Genomic DNA, 19,839 nt, shown 5'->3' on the forward strand with positions numbered 1-19,839 from the left:
ATGCACCCATTTTTGGGTATCTGAAGTGACATTATACTTAAACAAGGCAGTAACAACGTGGTGAAATATTTACACCCCATTTTCTATTATTATAACTTCATTGAAACTGGATATAAATCATATCTGTATAAACTATTGCTGCACAATAATTGAAAGCTGGAAATGTATTTAAAGGGCCCAGCTGTTCTTTATAAAAGGATTCATAGAAAGCTTATTTCTCAGCCATGTTGGTGTTTTTTTTTCTCTGTTGATATCTACTTCACTGTCTACCTTTGGGCCTTCTGCTGTGGGTCTTCCATTTTTGCCCTCCCATTCTAAAGCAGGCACAATGAGCTTCCTGTTGAAGAACACGAGGAGGGATTCACGACCTATTGGTCAGGCACTACAAGAGGAATTCTAATTCTGGCTGACCCACAACACTGTTTCCACAGGCTGTACTTCACAAGTCATTAATCAGTTATTCCACGTGTTTCTACCTGACCTGCAGCCCACCTCCATCAGAAGCACTGTAGCGCCAGCGGCTGCGTAGGTGACAAGTGCACTGAATGTTTATGCTACAGGGTCATTTCAGGCTGCCACTACGAACAGCAGTAACAGTAGTCAATCAGCTGTGCACAGATGCAACAAACAAATCCCAGATACATTGTTCGCTGGAGCCAGCTGGTTCATCACATTCCCCATAGGCAATCAGCACAGCATGACAGGGCACTGCAATCTTACAGGATTTCCGAGAGTACAAGGAGTCAGATTGCACCCACATGACCATTCATGCTTCTTTGGCCAATTCCATTAACTTTTTTGCATGATAGCATTCTGTAATGTATGCACCTGTGAGTATCCTCACAGGTTTGTGGAGCTGTTGCCTCCGTGCCTTTCAGTTCTGCGCGGAGGGGTTCCTGTACGGGCTGCTCCTGCACCTCTCAACCTTGCCATCCTTGTCTGCCATCCGGACACGCCATGGCGTACCATCTTGCCGTCCGGAGGAGGCGGGGGTCCCCGATGGAGGGCACTCTACGCGGGAGTCCTCCCACTATTTATCGGGGACTTGGCCTGGAGGGTGGTGCACGGAGCAGTCCCGTGCAACAAATTTTTAAGCCGGTTCACGGGCTCCCAGGCCGCCTGCAATTTCTGCGGTCTGGAAGAGTCCGTGTTCCATGTTTTTATTGAATGTGTGAGGTTGCAGCCCCTGTTCCACTAATTAAAGGTGCTGCTCCTGAAATTCTGGCTGCACTTCAGTCCCACACTCCTGATCTTCGGGCACCCTGTGCGGAGGGGAGCGGGTAGGTCCGAGGGCCTCCTCGTAGGACTGCTCCTGGGCATGGCCAAGGGTGCCATCAGCCGGTCCAGGCAGCGGGCGGTCGAGGGGGTCGTTCAGCCTGACTGCCTGCCTCTCTTCCACGCCTACATCCGGGCCAGGGTGTCCTTAGAGATGGAGCACGCGGTGTCCACCGGTACGCTCGCGGCCTTCCACGAGAGGTGGGCGCCGGAGGGACTGGAGTGCATCATCACCCCCGGCAACCAAATTTTAATTTGATTTTATGTTTTAAAGTTTAATTTGTTTTAATTGTCACTGTTTTCAGTGTCCCCCTCCCCTTTTATAGGGGGCACTTGTAAAATATGGAATTTTAATGCCCTTAAAAAAAACACAAAAAAAAACCTACAAAAAAAAATACAAAAAAAAACAAAAAAAAAAGGGGCTTGGGAAATGCTTGGAGTGTCCCCCAAATCGGGGGGAACGTGATTTAATGTTTATGTTTGCCCCCAAAAGAGTTGTGGAGCTGTTGCCTCCGTGACTTTCAGTTCCGCGCGGAGGGGTTTCCTGTACGGGCTGCTCCTGCACACTCTCAACCTTGCCATCCTCATCTGCCGTCCGGACACACCATGGCACACCATCTTGCCATCCGGAGGAGGTGGGGGTCCCCGATGGAGTGCACTCTACGCGGGAGTCCTCCCACTATTTATCGGGGACTTGGCCTGGAGGGTGGTGCACGGAGCAGTCCCGTGCAATAAATTTTTAAGTCGGTTCACGGGCTTCCAGGCCGCCTGCAATTTCTGCGGTCTGGAAGAGCCCGTGTTCCATGTTTTTACGGAATGTGCGAGGTTGCAGCCCCTCTTCCATTATTTAAAGGGGCTGCTCGTGAAATACTGGCTGCACTTCAGTCCCACGCTCCTGATCTTTGGGCACTCTGTGCGGAGGGGAGCGGGCAGGTCCGAGGGTTTCCTCGTAGGACTGCTCCTGGGCACGGCCAAGGGTGCCATCAGCCGATCCAGGCAGTGAGTGGTCGAGGGGGTCGTTCAGCCTGACTGCCTGCCTCTCTTCCGCACTTACATCCGAGCCAGGGTGTCCCTGGAGATGGAGCACGCGGTGTCCACCGGTACGCTCGTGGCATTTCGGGAGAGGTGGGCGCCGGAGGGACTGGAGTGCATCATCACCCCCGGCAACCAAATTTTAATTTGATTTTATATGTTTTAAAGTTTAATTTGTTTTATTGCTGAGTTTTAGTGTCCCCCCCTCCCCTTTTATAGGGGGCACTTGTATAATTTGTGTGTTTTAGTGCCAAAAACCCCACAAAAAACACAAAAAAAAAGGCACATAAACTGCTGGGTGTGCCCCCCCCTTTAATAAGGGGGTACTTGATTTAATGTTTATTTATTTTGCAACAAAAGAGTTGCAGAGCTGTTGGGGGGCACTTGATTTAATGTTTATTTTTGTTCTCAACAAAAGAGTTGCAGAGCTGTTGCATTGAAACATAGAAACATAGAAACATAGAAAATAGGTGCAGGAGTAGGCCATTCGGCCCTTCTAGCCTGCACCGCCATTCAATGAGTTCATGGCTGAACATTCAACTTCAGTACCCCATTCCTGCTTTCTCGCCATACCCCTTGATCCCCCTAGTAGTAAGGACCTCATCTAACTCCTTTTTGAATATATTTAGTGAATTGGCCTCAACAACTTTCTGTGGTAGAGAATTCCACAGGTTCACCACTCTCTGGGTGAAGAAGTTCCTCCGCATCTCGGTCCTAAATGACTTACCCCTTATCCTTAGACTGTGACCTCTGGTTCTGGACTTCCCCAACATTGGAAACATTCTTCCTGCATCTAACCTGTCTAACCCCGTCAGAATTTTAAATGTTTCTATGAGGTCCCCTCTCATTCTTCTGAACTCCAGTGAATACAAGCCCAGTTGATCCAGTCTTTCTTGATAGGTCAGTCCCGCCATCCCGGGAATCAGTCTGGTGAACCTTCGCTGCACTCCCTCAATAGCAAGAATGTCCTTCCTCAGGTTAGGAGACCAAAACTGTACACAATACTCCAGGTGTGGCCTCACCAATGCCCTGTACAACTGTAGCAACACCTCCCTGCCCCTGTACTCAAATCCCCTTGCTATGAAGGCCAACATGCCATTAGCTTTCTTAACCGCCTGCTGCACCTGCATGCCAACCTTCAATGACTGATGTACCATGACACCCAGGTCTCTTTGCACCTCCCCTTTTCCTAATTTGTCACCATTCAGATAATAGTCTGTCTCTCTGTTTTTACCACCAAAGTGGATAATCTCACATTTATCCACATTCTACTTCATCTGCCATGCATTTGCCCACTCACCTAACCTATCCAAGTCGCTCTGCAGCCTCACAGCATCCTCCTCGCAGCTCACACTGCCACCCAACTTAGTGTCATCCGCAAATTTGGAGATACTACATTTAATCCCCTCATCTAAATCATTAATGTACAGTGTAAACAGCTGGGGCCCCAGCACAGAACCTTGCGGTACCCCACTAGTCACTGCCTGCCATTCTGAAAAGTACCCATTTACTCCTACTCTTTGCTTCCTGTCTGACAACCAGTTCTCAATCCATGTCAGTACACTACCCCCAATCCCATGTGCTCTAACTTTGCACATCAATCTCTTGTGTGGGACCTTGTCAAACGCCTTCTGAAAGTCCAAATATACCACTTCAACTGGTTCTCCCTTATCCAATCTACTGGAAACATCCTCAAAAAATTCCAGAAGATTTGTCAAGCATGATTTCCCTTTCACAAATCCATGCTGACTTGGACCTATCATGTCACCTCTTTCCAAATGCACTGCTATGACATCCTTAATAATTGATTCCATCATTTTACCCACTACCGATGTCAGGCTGACCGGTCTATAATTCCCTGTTTTCTCTCTCCCTCCTTTTTTAAAAAGTGGGGTTACATTGGCTACCCTCCACTCCATAGGAACTGATCCAGAGTCAATGGAATGTTGGAAAATGACTGTCAACGCATCCACTATTTCCAAGGCCACCTCCTTAAGTATTCTGGGATGCTGTTCATCAGGCCCTGGGGATTTATCGGCCTTCAATCCCATCAATTTCCCCAACACAATTTCCCGGCTAATAAGGATTTCCCTCAGTTCCTCCTCCTTACTAGACCCCCCGACCCCTTTTATAACCGGAAGGTTGTTCGTGTCCTCCTTAGTGAATACCGAACCAAAGTACTTGTTCAATTGGTCCGCCATTTCTTTGTTCCCCGTTATGACTTCCCCTGATTCTGACTGCAGGGGACCTACGTTTGTCTTTACTAACCTTTTTCTCTTTACATATCTATAGAAACTTTTGCAATCCGTCTTAATGTTCCCTGCAAGCTTCTTCTCATACTCCATTTTCCCTGCCCTAATCAAACCCTTTGTGAGTGGCTTAGCCAGTCATGTGATGTTCACAAGACTCAATAAAACCCCAGTCAGTAGGCAAGGTATGCAGTTGCTAGCCTAGTTGATGAGCTGGTTATGTGTAGTGTGATTGTTAACCTTTGTTAATAAGCCACTGGTTCTTAATAGCAATGTGTTGCTATGAATTCTTAAGCAGGAACCCACAAAGCAAATACATTACAGATTCCATTGTCTAGTCCAATTACAACTTGTTTCTAACCAGCAGCACTGCAAAGTGCTCACTTTCCTGGTACTGCCTAGATTGCCTTCATTTTAAGACAATTCACCATACCTGCACTCTTTCACCCAGAAAATCAAGTATCTGGGCAACTTCAAGGAGATCGGTCTTCAGCCATGGCTGGTGACACCTGTGCACTTTCCCAGTATTCCCAGAAGCTGCAACACAGGATTACATGAAAGCTAAACAGTGGAAGCAGCATGCTATAGCCAAGCGATTCAACAACAAACAAATCAGATCAAAGCTCTGTTGTCCTGCCACATCCAGTCGTGAATGGTGGTGGCTCAATAAACAACTAACAGAAGGAGGAGGCTCCATGAAAATCCCCATCCTCAATGATGGCGGAGCCCAGCACGTGCATGCAAAAGACCAGGCTGAAGCGTTTACAAACATCTTCAGCCAGAAGTGCCGAGTGGATGATCCATATCGGCCTCCTCCTGAGGTCCCCATAATCACAGAAGCCAGTCTTCAACCAATTCGATTCACTCCACGTGATATCAAGAAATACCTGAGCGCACTGGATACAGCAAAGTCTATGGGCACCGACAACATCCCGGCTGTTGTGTTGAGGACTTGTGCTCAGAACTAGCTGCGCCCTAGCCAAGCTGTTCCAGTACAGCTACAGCACTGGCATCTATCTGACAATGTAGAAAACTGCCGAGGTATGTCCTGTCCACAAAAAGCACGATAAATCCAATGCGGCCAATTACCGCCCCATCAGTCTACTCTCAATCATCAGCAAAGTGATGGAAGGTGTCATCAACAGTGCTATCAAGCGGCACTTACTCACCAATAACCTGCTCACCGATGCCCAGCTTGGGTTCCAGCAGGACCGCTCGGCTCCAGACCTCATTACAGACCTGGTCCAAACATGGACAAAAGAGCTGATTTCCAGAGTTGAGGTGAGAGTGACTGCACTTGACATCAAGGCAGCATTTGACCAAATGTGGCATCAAGGAGCCCTAGTAAAACTGAAGTCAATGGGAATCAGGGGGCAAACTCTCCACTGGCTAGTCATACCTAACATAAAGAAAGATGGTTGTTGTAGTTGGAGGCCAATCATCACAGCTCCAGGGCATCCCTGCAGGAGTTCCTCAGGGGAGTGTCCTTGGCCCAACAATCTTCAGCTGCTTCATCAATGACTTTCGATCTATCATAAGATCTGAAGTGGGGATGTTCACTGATCACAGCACAGTGTTCAGTGCCATTTGCAACTCTTCAGATAATGGAGCAGTTCATAACCACATGCAGCAAGACCTGAACAATATTCAGGCTTGAGCTGACAAGTAGCAAATATCATTTGTGCTAGGCAATGACTATCTGCAACAAGCGAGAATCTAACCACCGCTCCTTGACTTTCAACGGCATTACCATCGCCGAATTCCCCACCATCAACATCCTCGGGGTCACCATTGACCAGAAGCCTAACTGACCAGCTACATAAATACTGTGGCAACAAGAGCAGGTCAGAAACTGGGTATTCTGCGGCGAGTTTCTCACCTCCTGACTCCCCAAAGCCTTTCCACCATCTACAAGTCACAAGTCAGGAGTGTGATGGAATACTGTCCATTTGTCTGGATGAGTGCAGCTCCAACAACACTCAAGAAGCTTGACACCATCCAGGACAAAGCAGCCCACTTGATTGGCACCCCATCCACCATCTTAAACATTCACTCCCTCCATTTCAAACGTACTGTGGCTGCAGTGTGTACCATCTACAAGATGCACTGCAGCAACTCACCAAGGCTTCTTCAGCAGCACATCCCAAACATGCAACCTCCACCACAAGGACAAGGGGAACAGGCACATGGGAACACTACCACCTCCACGTTCCCCTCCAAGTCACACACCATCCTGACTTGGAAGTATATCACTGTTCCTTCATCGTCGCTGGGTCAAAATCCTGGAACTCCCTCCCTAACAGCGCTGTGGGCTTCACCACACAGACTGCAGCAGTTCAAGAAGGTGGGTTACCACCATCTTCTCAAGGGCAATTAGGGATGGCAATAAAAGCTGGCTTTGCCAGCGATGCTCATATCCCATGAACAAATAACAAAAACAAAAACAAAAAACAGCTGAGCACTGTTATAAACGGGCCTATTCTGCCACTCAGAATCACCATAGAGCTCATAATTAGAATTCTGAAGGTACCTTGATTGGTTTGGAGATACTCTGCAATATAAATTAACTAGGGTTTCAAAGATCTTGGTGTTGTGTTACCGATGCACAATTATACCTTACTTCATCAGGAGCATTAGCCAAAGGTGCAGCAGCCTGAAGAGGATGCAGAAGACAACCCATTGCCAGCTACGAGATGTTTTCTGCATTCCTTACTGCCATCTTTGCCTCCTGCATGAACATTCTTATCTACATCTTCTGCCTTCCTATCACAGCTATTCCATTATCTATGGAGAGTCTTCAGCATGCATAAACTCACACAGATTCCATTCATGCAACCTCAACAAAGCTGGGGACAGTTTTAGATGCATGCCTGAAGCCAATATTGGGAGGCCTGAACCATTTTCTTAACTTGACTGCCTGGGCACCTTGTTGCAGCTCACTGGTTGTTGAAGGACAGGAAATCGACGAGCTTCCATGCTGAGTCAGACGGTAGGTCAGGCCAAGGTCGGGGGGTGGGGGAGGGGAGGGTTGAAAATGATCCTGGATGGGTAGGCAGTTACCTATAGCATTTTTACAGAGTCAGGAAGAGTACTCCTGGTCCTCCTGGCCCTACAGAAATAAAAGAGAAAAAAGGTTGGGACCTTTTCTTGAGCAGCCACAAGTGGTCCCTTTGCTAACCGATGGTTAGGCTGCACTATGTCTGGTACAAATGGACAGAGTATGCACGACGCATGATCCACTTATTTGTAATTGAAAATTGCAAATGGGGTTCTACAACTGGCATAAGCCCTCCATTTGTGCATTTAAGCAGCTTTTCGCCAAAAACATGCTGACATGCAACCCATTTACAAACCCACCTAGAAATTACATTGGATACACCTTGGACATCGATGGCACTGCCAAACCCTGCCATCTTGAAAATCTCTCCAATGTGAGTGCATTTAGCAACTTTAGTGCTACTATCATTTGAAACCAAATTCAAACTGGGTGTGTGCCTCTTGTTTATTTCCACTACTTTCCCTTATGCTAGTTTTTGATATGTGACCTTTTATACCTAGCTTGATGCTTCTCCTAGGTGCTTCCTGAGTGCAAGGATTGGGAGAGTTGGCTGGCTTCTGTGTGTTATCATTAGCTTCTTGGACTGAGGGGACTTGGACTTGTCTTATGCTAACTGATTCTCGAGGTGGATCTTGCTGCATCTGTTGTGCTGAAAGGGCCTTCTTTCTACCAAATGTGCAGGCACCTGAGGGGGAGTGCACGTATGCTGATATCCCGAGAGACAGTAGGATCACATGAGCGCATTTCTGCAATGGCACAGGAACTGGGTACTGACTTTACATGGCCACTAATCTGCAGGAAAGTTGATCTAATCATTGGATCAATGAAGCAGTCTTCTTTTGAAAGCAGTCCCCATGAGATCTAAGATTTTTCAGTTAGGAACTGACATCTCTTGATCCTCAGGATAGCAATATCCTCCTTATGTTATCCTCCTCCTGCCCTTTCATCCTCTCTGCACTCCTTTTTTTTGTTGCTACAGCTTCTGTTGCTTCTGCTGGCTATAATTACCATGCATATCATGAAACTCCTTTACCCAGAGAGTGGTTAGAATGTGGAACTTGCTACCACAGAATAGTTGAGGCAAATAGCATTGATGCCTTTGAGGGGAATCTAGATAGGGTATATGAGGGAGAAATGAATAGAGGGATATACAGATAAAGTTAGAGAAGTGGGGTGGGAGGAGGCTGGTGTGGAGCATAAGCACTGGCATAGACCTATTGGGCCTAATGGCCTGGTTCTGTGCTGTAAACCTTTATGTAATTCTATGTAAGACAACGCTGTGTATAAGGTGCTCCCAAAGTCTTGGAAAAACTATCTTTGATTCTTGTTTTAGGCCAACATTACCAAGTTTCCATCCTCGAAAACTGCCATCTTCATTGCGGCAGCATCCACAAATATATTTCTCTCTGTTCTCATTTAAACCAAGCGTGTTCTCTCCAGATGCTGCTCCATTCCTCTAGCGCTGTGATATTTAAATGACAGCTCTCCCTCCTGACATCAGTCCAGGCTTCTGATGCAGATCATAAAACTTGTCTCCCTGCATTTATCCCACTGAGCTGTCTCTGGTTTTAAATCGGGAGCTTGGACTGGAGTAAGGAGCCTTAAGGGAGAATTTCTAATTAAAAAGCACAGCACTGGAGAAGTGGGTAAATAGTCGACAGGAACAGCTGATAAAAATACAATCTGCTGCTCCAGCATTGAAATTTAAACAATGGCCTTAATTTTGTCTGCCTCGGTGGGTCCGATGCGGGCGATGTCTGTGGGGGGTCGCGACCCGCTACTCGCTCCATCCCGCTGTTGAAAATGAACTTACCTTTATGGGGCATATTAAGCCCACCCAGCGCATTACCCGGCCCAATGAGATGAAGCAGGTCTGGTGACATCATTCAACCGGGCTATTTAAAGGGACCATGGCAACATTAGATTTGAAGTTTAATCTAACATAGTGCTATGAGTGCACTATAGCATTGGAGTGCTGCAAATACCGACAAGCACTGCACAGAGTCAGAGGGCTGCAGTCAGGTTCTCTGATGACTCCCTCCATATGCTTATGGAGGGAGTCAGAGCATACAGGGAGATCCTCTTCCCTTCCGATGGGCAGAAGAGACCCCCCTAGGAGACCAAAACAGCCTGTTTAAAGATTGCAGAAGACGCCACAAGCAGGGATATGGTCAGAAGGACCTGGCTGCAGTGCCACAAACATTTCAATTATCTCATTTGATTAGGAAACATTAGTACAAAGCCACACTCAACCTCATCCTGCTGTGCCTCTCATCACATCCCCATCACTCTGCCTTCCCTACCCTAATCCTGTACATCCTTACACCAACATATCGTGTTCCTCCACCCATCCCTCTCTCTCTATCTACATTATCACATTCACATTTCACTAGCCATCCCTCACACTCAACCTCATCTTAGTACAATCATATGAACTAACAACACTCAAGGGTAGACATTTGAGTGTTTTATGCAATGTTTATGTAAGGTTTCTCTTAAAGTGGTGTCATTTACTGAAACCTTTATTTTCAAAAGTTTGTGTTCTTGGTCAGATTTGTGTGCACCTTTGGAAGTGGCTTAGTGAGTTACAGTGAATGGTGAGACATATCGGTACCCCCGCAATGGTGATGAGTGTGAAAGAAATGGCTTGGTCACTGTAGGGATCCTTTATGGTGTTGCTGTGGATGGTGCCAACCTGGTGCATCATGTAGCAGCCAAATGGGTTAACTAAATCTGGCTATGGTGAGGCCATCCCTGGCCTCCCAGGCAGCAATGTGCTCGGGTGCTGATGCCCTCTGTCCTGTGCAGCATCAGGTGATTGCGGAGTAGGTTGGTGTTGTAGTTCGTGTTGCTGGTGTGCCTGGTGCTGCTGGTGTTGAGGCTCATCGTAATCCGATTCTGAGGACCAAGGTGAGACAGTATGAATGGCACCCATGTTGATGGAATAGATGGCAGGTGAAGTACAGATGACAGAAGCATTCTGTCAATGGTGAGAGAGTTTTCCCAATGAGGTGATACTAGATGAAGGCTTTGCTGGAAACACTTGCAGCCTGCAGAATCTGTGCTGGAAATAGACTGAGCAACAGCTTCTGCCCGAAGAAAGTGATCATCTGTCAAGTGAGAGCTTGTACTGTACATTTGATGCTGTCAAGTAATCAGCTGGAGCAATGGTCACGGGACGCCCACCTCAGTTTGACAGATGTGGTTCCTGAGCTGCGATGCAGGGAAATGTAAAAAGTAAATGAAAAAAAGGCTCTTAAGTGCAAGTAAACTACCTAATAATGATTTCAAATGGGTCGCCTGCCGCTGTTGGTTGGGTCAGCTCCCGATGATAGACACGGCAGGGGGCAGGATGACAGCAGGATCGCTGTCAAAATTAACAACTTTCCCACCCAACCCGCCACTGATCGCGCCCGCTACCACCCTGGATAATTCAGGCCAATATCCTCCTGACTGTCCAGGACCCCTCTGCAAATATTACATTTCTTTTTCTTGGTATCTAGGGTTAGAAATTCGTGCATGCTCATTTTTGGGTGTGCAGGGCTGGGGGCAACGGGAGTACGGTACATAGCTCTTGCCTCAATGGTGAGGCTCGAGGCACCCTCGATATTGGGCCTTGGGCCTCGGGAGTGGGAGGTGGGATTGGAGACCATAGAGGGAAAGATAGGAGGCCGGAAATGGAGGATCCATAGAGCAGCTGGATAGGAGGCTGGATTGGTGATCAATGGGGGTGGGGGGGGGTGCGGGCGGGGGGAGGGGTTGGGGTAGGGGGAGCAAGTAAATCTGAAAAACTTACCTTTTTGGTAGCAGGCAATTCCAAAGTCTGGTTTTATTGAGTGTAACCAGCACTGGTACCGGCTTCCTCAGGGCAAACCAATCTTGCAGTGGTGACCGAAAACAGGCATTAGGTCCTTTATGTGCAAATGCAAAGTGTATACTACTTGTTTCAGGCGTGAACCCTGGACACCTATTTTTCCATTATCAATATGGTGGGTGGTACACTTTCAGGTGGAAATTTATGCACGCTTCCTGCCCGCCATATTGGGGGCTTAGTAGACTGGTTAGCACCCGAAAAATGGCACTGTATGGCAAAATTTATAACCCTTATTCTGCTGAGCTGATGCTTACACTGCAGTCAAGAGACAGTGGTTTTCATTATCATAATGCTGGAAGAGTATGTGCATTCTTAATTAGTGTTGGTCTCTTTCTACCCAGCTTCTGCACTTTCCTGTATGTGTAATCCTATTTAGTTTTCCAAATATTAGCTTTCATGTTGCCCATGTAGGCATGACAGGCACCAGTAGCTTGCTCAACTGATTGGATTGGGGCGCAAGGCCCAATTTCAGGCAAGCTCCGGTCCTCCTGGTTGAGGCAGGCGCTCAAGCGTACCATTGATAATGCGCCTGGAAATGAGCATAACTAATTGTTACCTCTACGTTTTAAAGAACGGAATATTTAAAAATGGTTCTAACATGCTCAAAACTGTAGATTGCATTTTCAAAGAGACTGCTGAATGGCTCATTAAGCAGGTGGTGTGAGGAGAAGGATGAGATTAGTTTTGTAGTCTGCAGTGGAATAAAGAAATATGTTTTTTTAATTCATTCTTAAAGAAAGAAAGACTTGGATTTATATAGCGCCTTTCATGAACACCGGATGTCTGAAAGTGCTTTACAGACAATGAAGTACTTTTGGAGTGTAGTCACTGTTGTAATGTAGGGAACCTGGCAGCCAATTTGTGCACGAGCAAGCTCCCACAGACAGCAATATGATAATGACCAGATAATCTTTTTTTAGTGGTGTTGATTAGGGGATAAATATTGGCCAGAACACCGGGGATAACTCCCCTGCTCTTTTTCAAAATAGTGCCATGGGATCTTTTACGTCCACTTGAGAGAGCAGACGGGGCCTCGGTTTAACGTCTCATCTGAAAGACGGCACCTCCGACGCAGCACTCCCTCAGTATCACACTGGAGTGTCAGCCTAGATTTTTTTATGCTCAAGTCACTGGGATGTGACCCCACAACCTTCTGACTCAGAGGCGAGAGTGCTACCTACTGAGCCACAGCTGACAGTGATATTCATGGGATAAGGGTGTCGCTGGCAAGGCCAGCATTTATTACCCATCGCTAATTGCCCATGAGAAGGTTGTGGTGAGCTACGTTCTTTGAACCACTGCAGTCCATGTGGTGAAGGTACTCCCATAGTGTTGTTAGGGAGGAAATTCCAGGACTTTGAACCAGCGATGATGAAGGAATGGCAATATATTTCCAAGTCAGAATGGTGTGTGACTTGGAGGGGAATCTGGAGGTGATGGCGTTCCCATGCGCCAGCCGTCTTTGTCCTTCTAGGTAGTAGAAGGTACGGGTCTGGGAGGTACTGTCGAAGAATCCTTGGCGAGTTGCTGTAGTGCATCTTGTAGATAGAAACATAGAAACATAGAAATTAACAGCACAGAAGGAGGCCATTTCGGCCCATCGTGTCTACGCCGGCCGACAAAGAGCCGCACGGCCCTTGGTCAGCAGCCCTAAAGGTTACATATAAACCTATGAACAATGACGGAAAGTCAAAGAGCACTCAGCCCAACCAGTCCGCCTCACGCAACTGCGACACCCCTTATACAAAAACATTGTACACTCCATCCCAACCGGAATCATGTGATCTCCTGGGAGAGGCAAAAACCAGATTAAAAACCCAGGCCAATTTAGGGAGAAAAAATTTGGGGAATTTCCTCTCCGACCCATTCAGGCGATCGAAACTATTCCAGGAGATCACCCTGGCCATATTCTATTCCCTGCAATACCCACTGCAACCACAGTGCACCGGTGGTGGAGGGAGTGAATATTAAAGGTGGCAGATGGGGTGCAATCAAGTGGACTACTTTGTTCTGGATGGAGTCGAGCTTCTTGAGTGTTGTTGGAGCTGCACTCATCCAGGCAAGTGAAGAGTATTCCATTACACTCCTGAATTGTGTCTTGTAAGTGGTAGAAAGGCTTTGAGGAGTCAGGAGGTGAGACACTCACTGCAGAGTACCCAGCCTCTGACCCACTCTTGTAGACACAGTATTTATGTGGCTGGTCCAGTAAAATTTCTGGTCAATAGTGACCTCAAGGATGTTGATAGTTCGAGATTTGGTGATGGTAATGCCGTTGAACGTCAAGGGATGCTGGTTAGACTTTCTCTTGTTGGAGATAGTCAATGCTTGGCACTTGTGTGATGCGAATGTTACTTGCTGCTTATCAGCCCAAGCCTGAATGTCGTCCAGGTCTTGCTGCATGTGGGCACAGACTGCTTCATTATCTGAGGAGTTGTGAATGGAATTGAATACTGTGCAATCATCAGCGAACATCCCCACTTCTGACCTTATGATGGAGGGAAGGTTATTGATGAGGCAGTTGATGATGGTTGGACCTAGGACACTTCCCTGAGGAACTCCTGCAGCGATTTTCTGGGGCTGAGCTGGTTGGCCTTCAACAACCACAACCATATTCCATTTGTTAGGTGTGACTCCAGCCTGTGGAGCATTTTCCCCTTGATTCCCATTGAGTTCAATTTTACTACATCTGAAGAATTAATGGGTTGTGTTCTTCTCGACCAACAAAATGTATTACTGTTCACTTAATGTGCATATCGTATGTGATCACTGCCAAAAAAGTTTATGTAATTTAAATATTTGTTTTCTGAGGAGTGCAAGGGTTCCCCAAGGGTTCAAAAAGGTTGGGGGCAGGAAAATAATGTTAGCTCTTCAGACACATGAGTTAGTTGCTACAAAAACGGCTGATGCCACCTATGCAAAATCCCCAAACACCTTGACAAATGACTTATAATAACATACATATACAAGGCAGAAATATTTCAGCTCTTAAAACAATGGTTCTGTGTTCTGGACCATTGATAGTCCTTTGCTGTAAGACCGAGAGCAATTTGGCAGAATATGCTGTATGCTACACAGTATTGCCATATGACGTATGATGTTGAGGTTCTGGAAACAGTTCGTAGGAGGACAATAGAAATGATCCCGAGCTTAAAAGCCCTTAGTTATCCTTATATGCTTAGAGAGTGGTGGTTTTTACTCTAGAACACAGTGTAACCTGTATATACGGACAGTCCCAAATAACTTACATTACAACATATGCTAGAGACTATCTGAAACCACGGTTATTCACAAATTACGAAATACGGACAGCCTTCAATGCACCAATCCCTTTTACGCCTTAAAACATGAGACACAACCTGATATAAACCTTGAAAATGTTCAAATTACGTACTGTGTCTGAGTCTGAAGATCATGATGGCTGATGGCTTGTCACTCAATTCCCTTTTATCCGGGGTTTGAACCCCCCACAGCCACTGTCCGTGCCGGTATCCGGGGTTGGAATACCCCCAGCAGACGCTGGCCATGCCGGTATCCGGGGTTTGAATCCCCCTACTCATAGTCAACCTCTTTTCGCCTCTGGTTCACAAAAACACATTTCGAGTAAGCACGAGACTTTGTAATGGAGTATACGGAACAAACTTTATTGATACACAGTAAAAGTGATTGGCCTTTAACCATGTACAGAGAGTGACGTTTTCCCACTTTCTGTATCTTTTGTGCACTCTGAGGTACTGTTAAAAACCATGATCCTTTATACACCATATTTTCACTACATCGAAAGAAAATGTCTTAGAAAATACATATAGATTCCAAAACCCTTTGAAAACAGACTATTCATGTAAACATTTGTAGTTTGTTTACTTCCCCTAAACAAGACTTCCTGACGTATTGGGGCTGAAATTCAGGCCGCCAGAAAGCTGGCGCACCTACCTTTTCTAGATATGTTTACCATCGGGTCTGATGAGGAGGACGCTTGATCCATTTTCACTTCTTTGGCATTTTTTTTTGGAGCGGACCGGAAGTCAGACGTAATGGGGCGGAAGTGTGGCAGTAAGTGCTGGTGAGGGGTGAAAGTGGGGGCGGGACAGAGTCTCCGCCGTTGTCGCTCGGCGGCGGAGCGGTGGTGACATCATTTAAAGGGGAGAGAAGGAGCGATTTTTTAGGTTTGGCCACTGGGCCACCAGGGAGGGTTTCGGCTGGGCGGCCCGGCCAAACCTGGGGCCATAATTGTCCAACCGATCGTGAACATAAGAACATAAGAATTAGGAACAGGAGTAGGCCATCTAGCCCCTCGAGCCTGCTCCGCCATTCAACAAGATCATGGCTGATCTGGCCGTGGACTCAGCTCCACTTACCCGCCCGTTCCCCATAACCCTTAATTCCCTTATTGGTTAAAAATCTATCTATCTGTGACTTGAATACATTCAATGAGCTAGCCTCAACTGCTTCCTTGGGCAGAGAATTCCACAGATTCACAACCCTCTGGGAGAAGAAATTCCTTCTCAACTCGGTTTTAAATTGGCTCCCCCGTATTTTGAGGTTGTGCCCCCTAGTTCTAGTCTCCCCGACCAGTGGAAACAACCTCTCCGCCTCTATCTTGTCTATCCCAAACAAAAACATGGCGACTGCAGCAGTGCACCCTCCCCTTCAAGGGTTTCCGCGCTGTTGTGGCTCACACACAGAAAGCAAGGTGCACTGACAGAAAAAGCTGGAATGGACATGCCGGAGAGCGGTGGTGCACAGTTTGATAACGCGTTTGGGGCGGTCGGCAGCAGCGGGGCAGAAGTGGGGTCTGCCTGAAAAATCCCCAAGGTGAATTTGGATCGTGACGGCCAATGAATTGCAACACGGCGGCCATTCCGCAGCATGGCCAACTCAAAACGGCGGTAACAGACCTTATCCAGACCCTGAATTTCGGCCCCATTATCTTTTATTACCCTAGGATTACACTTTATTACTAACACTTATTTCCTTAGGCAAGCACTTTACATATCAGAGGATTAGTCATGTTTTCTCTTCAAGACACTTAAGTCATCCTGTTTATATAGAAAAGCCTGGAAAGCCTGTTCCTTTAAGACAAAAATAAGTTTGACTGTCAACTCTTAACTTCCCAAGATGTCCAACACACATCTCTCCTGGATGTCCAACACCTCCTGCAGCAGCTGTCCATACCGATATCTGGGGTTTGAGACCCCCCCCAGTAACAGTTGTCCATACCGGTGGCCAGGGTTTGATTTCCCCCTGCAGCAGCTGTCAGAACGTACAGTGATCATGTTGAAAATAAGGACACATGCAAAATATGTTCAACTGCTGCCAGCCCCTGTATTTGAAATGTTGAAAGCAATAGAAAAGGCCAAGGCTGAGCGCAGAGCAGTAGAAAAGGGTGGTCTGTGAGTCTGTGAGCAGCACGGGAAAAGAAAATCACAAAGTGACATCACAGCACAAGGAGGGGCGGCGGGGTAAATTACAGGTAAATATTTAATTTAATCTACCTATAACTTAAACTAGATTAGTTACAAAAACTAAAAGAAAAGCTAAGTTGATGAAATGGATAAACGTTAATGAGTTAAATAAATAAAACAAGGTTATATAGGGATGGCAGAGTGGGAAGTGTGCCACAAGTTCAGCATGTGGGAGCTTGTGGAAAGCATTGCGATCCCAGACAACCACATCTGCAGTAAGTGTCTGTATCTCAGGGAACTTCAGCTCAGAGTTTTTGAGCTGGAGTCCGATGTGCAGGGAATCAGGAAAGGTTAGAGCTACCTGGATGTTTTGATGCAGGAGGCATTCACACCACTTAGATTAGGTAGTGGTATAGGGTCTGGTTAGTGGGCAGGGACAGGAGGGTGTGATTGCGAGTCAGGCAGGTAAAGGGTCCCTAGGGGCAGTGCTGCAGGAGCCTCGGTCTTTGCCCTTATCCAACAGGTACAAGGTTCTTGCTGCCTGTGCGGTTGAGGCAAAGTCTGCAGGTTGGATGAGCAAAGTGACCACGGCACTGTAGTGCAGGAGGCCATTCAAGGGGGGGGAGTACAAAGGAATGTGGTAGTGGTAAGGAACAGTATAGTCAGGGGGATAGATACTGTTCTCTGCAGCCGTGACCGATCGATCCGAGGGTTGTGTTGTCAGGTTTAAGGACATCTCACAGCTGGAGAAGAACTTGGGAGTGGGAGGGGAAGAATCCAGTTGTTGTGGTACATGTAGGAACCAATGACTCAAGTAGAACTATGAACAAGGTTTTGCTGAAAGAGTTTCAGCAGCTATGTCCAAATTAAAACACAAAATCTCACAGGTAATTGTCATGTATGTATGCTTGGGTTTACTAGCTACCAGATGGCGCCACTGTCGGAGGTCATTCGGATGTGCACACGTGTGTGCGGTCCAGGTATAAAAGGCCAGCCACCTTGTAATGTAATCACTTTGGACCCTAATAAAGTAGAGCCAGGTTTGTACCTGTTCGGAGTTTACAGTATTCCGTCTATTGAGTTATAGCATACACAACATTTGGCGACGGGGTAACAAGAACCGTCACATGCAAAAATGAGCACAATTGGAATTATGGAGCGATTCGTGGAGGGAGAAGATTGGGCAGACTTTGTTGCCCGCTTGAATCAGTACTTCATGGCCAATAAAATGGAGAAAGAGGCAGACACAGTTCGGTACTGGGCGGTCCGCCTCACGGTTTGCGGTCCGAAATTCTATGGACTCACAAAGAATTTCCTTTCGCCCTTAAGTCCAATGGACAAGGACTATGAAACATTGTGTGCTCTGGTATGTGACCATCTCAAACCACATGAAGGCATCATCATCTCAAGATATCGATTCTATTCGCACGTTCGTTCTGAGGGCCAGGATGTGTCGGAATTCATTACTGACCTATGACGTGTAGCTGGACCGTGTAAGTTCAAAACTGCGTTGGCAGACATGCTGCGGGACTTCTTTGTAATCGGCATCAACCACGAGGTGATCCTGCGTAAGCTACTGGTGGCGGAGACGCTGGATTTGAGCAAGGCCATCACGATTGCTCAATCATGCATGACGACGGACAAAAGTTTAAAGCAGATATCATTGAAAAATCGGAACTCGGCAAGTACTGTAAATAAGATAGTATCGTCGTTTGGCAGAGCTGCATATGGCAGGGCCTACCCGACTGCGTACGCGAAACCTGTGGCTGCTCAAAGTCCGTCAACGGGAATGAATCCGATATCACCGTGTTGGCGTTGTGGGGGAAGTCATCGGCATCATCAGTGTCGGTTTAAACAGTATATTTGTAAAGGCTGTTCGAGAGTGGGGCATCACCAGCACATGTGTCCGCAACTGAGCAAGCGTGTTGCGGCACACCATGTGGAGGATGATGACCAGTCTAGCGTGGATCCAGATATGCAATCCGAGATACCAGAGGAGGAAATGTATGGACTGTATTCGTTCCTAACAAAGAGCCAACCAATAATGATTAATGTAAAACTTAATGGTGTGCCGATATCGATGGAATTGGACATGAGTGCGAGTCAATCAATAATAAGCCAGAGAACATTCGACAGGCTGTAGGATACTAAGGCTGTGAGGCCTAAGCTGAGTCCAGTCAATGCCAAGTTGCGTACGTACACGAAAGAACTCATAACGGTGATTGGCAATGCAGTAATCAAGGTGTCGTATGATGGTGCGGTTCGCGATTTACCATTATGGATTGTTCCAGGGAATGGTCCAACACTGTTCGGCAGGAACTGTTTCGAAAAAATCAAATGGAACTGGAATGAGATCAAAGCGTTGTCGTCGGAGGAGGATACAGTTATGTATGCAACACCTTGTAACCAGCATTCTACCGCCACCAGAGGGCGCACCTGTTGGAGTCCCAAGGGACCCCAGCATCCCTTGGGAGCACTGCATATAAGCAGGCCTCCCATGCTGTGCCAGCACTCTGGAGTTAGAATAAAGAGACTAAGGTTCACACTTACTCAAGTCTACAGTACTCAGTCACATTGCTTTATTTGAGACATAACAACTGGTGACAAGTAATAGATAACGAACCATCACGTGAAAATGCAGAGAACTGTTGGTATCCTTGAGAAATTCTCAGAAGGTGACGATTGGGAAGTCATTGTAGAGTGACTCGACCAATACTTCATGGCCAACGAGCTGGAAGGGAATGAGAACGCTGCCAAACGAAGGGCGATCAACCCCACAACCTACGGCCTCATGAAGAATCTTCTTGCTCCGGTGAAATCAACAACCAAATCATATGAAGAACTGTGTACGCTGGTCCAGGAGCACCTAAATCTGATGGTAAGGTATCGATTTTACACATGTCAATGGTCTGAAGGCCAGGAAGTGGCCAGCTACGTCGCCGAACTAAG

This window comes from Pristiophorus japonicus, chromosome 1, assembly GCF_044704955.1.
Source record: "Pristiophorus japonicus isolate sPriJap1 chromosome 1, sPriJap1.hap1, whole genome shotgun sequence".
Classification (NCBI taxonomy): Eukaryota; Metazoa; Chordata; class Chondrichthyes; family Pristiophoridae; genus Pristiophorus; species Pristiophorus japonicus.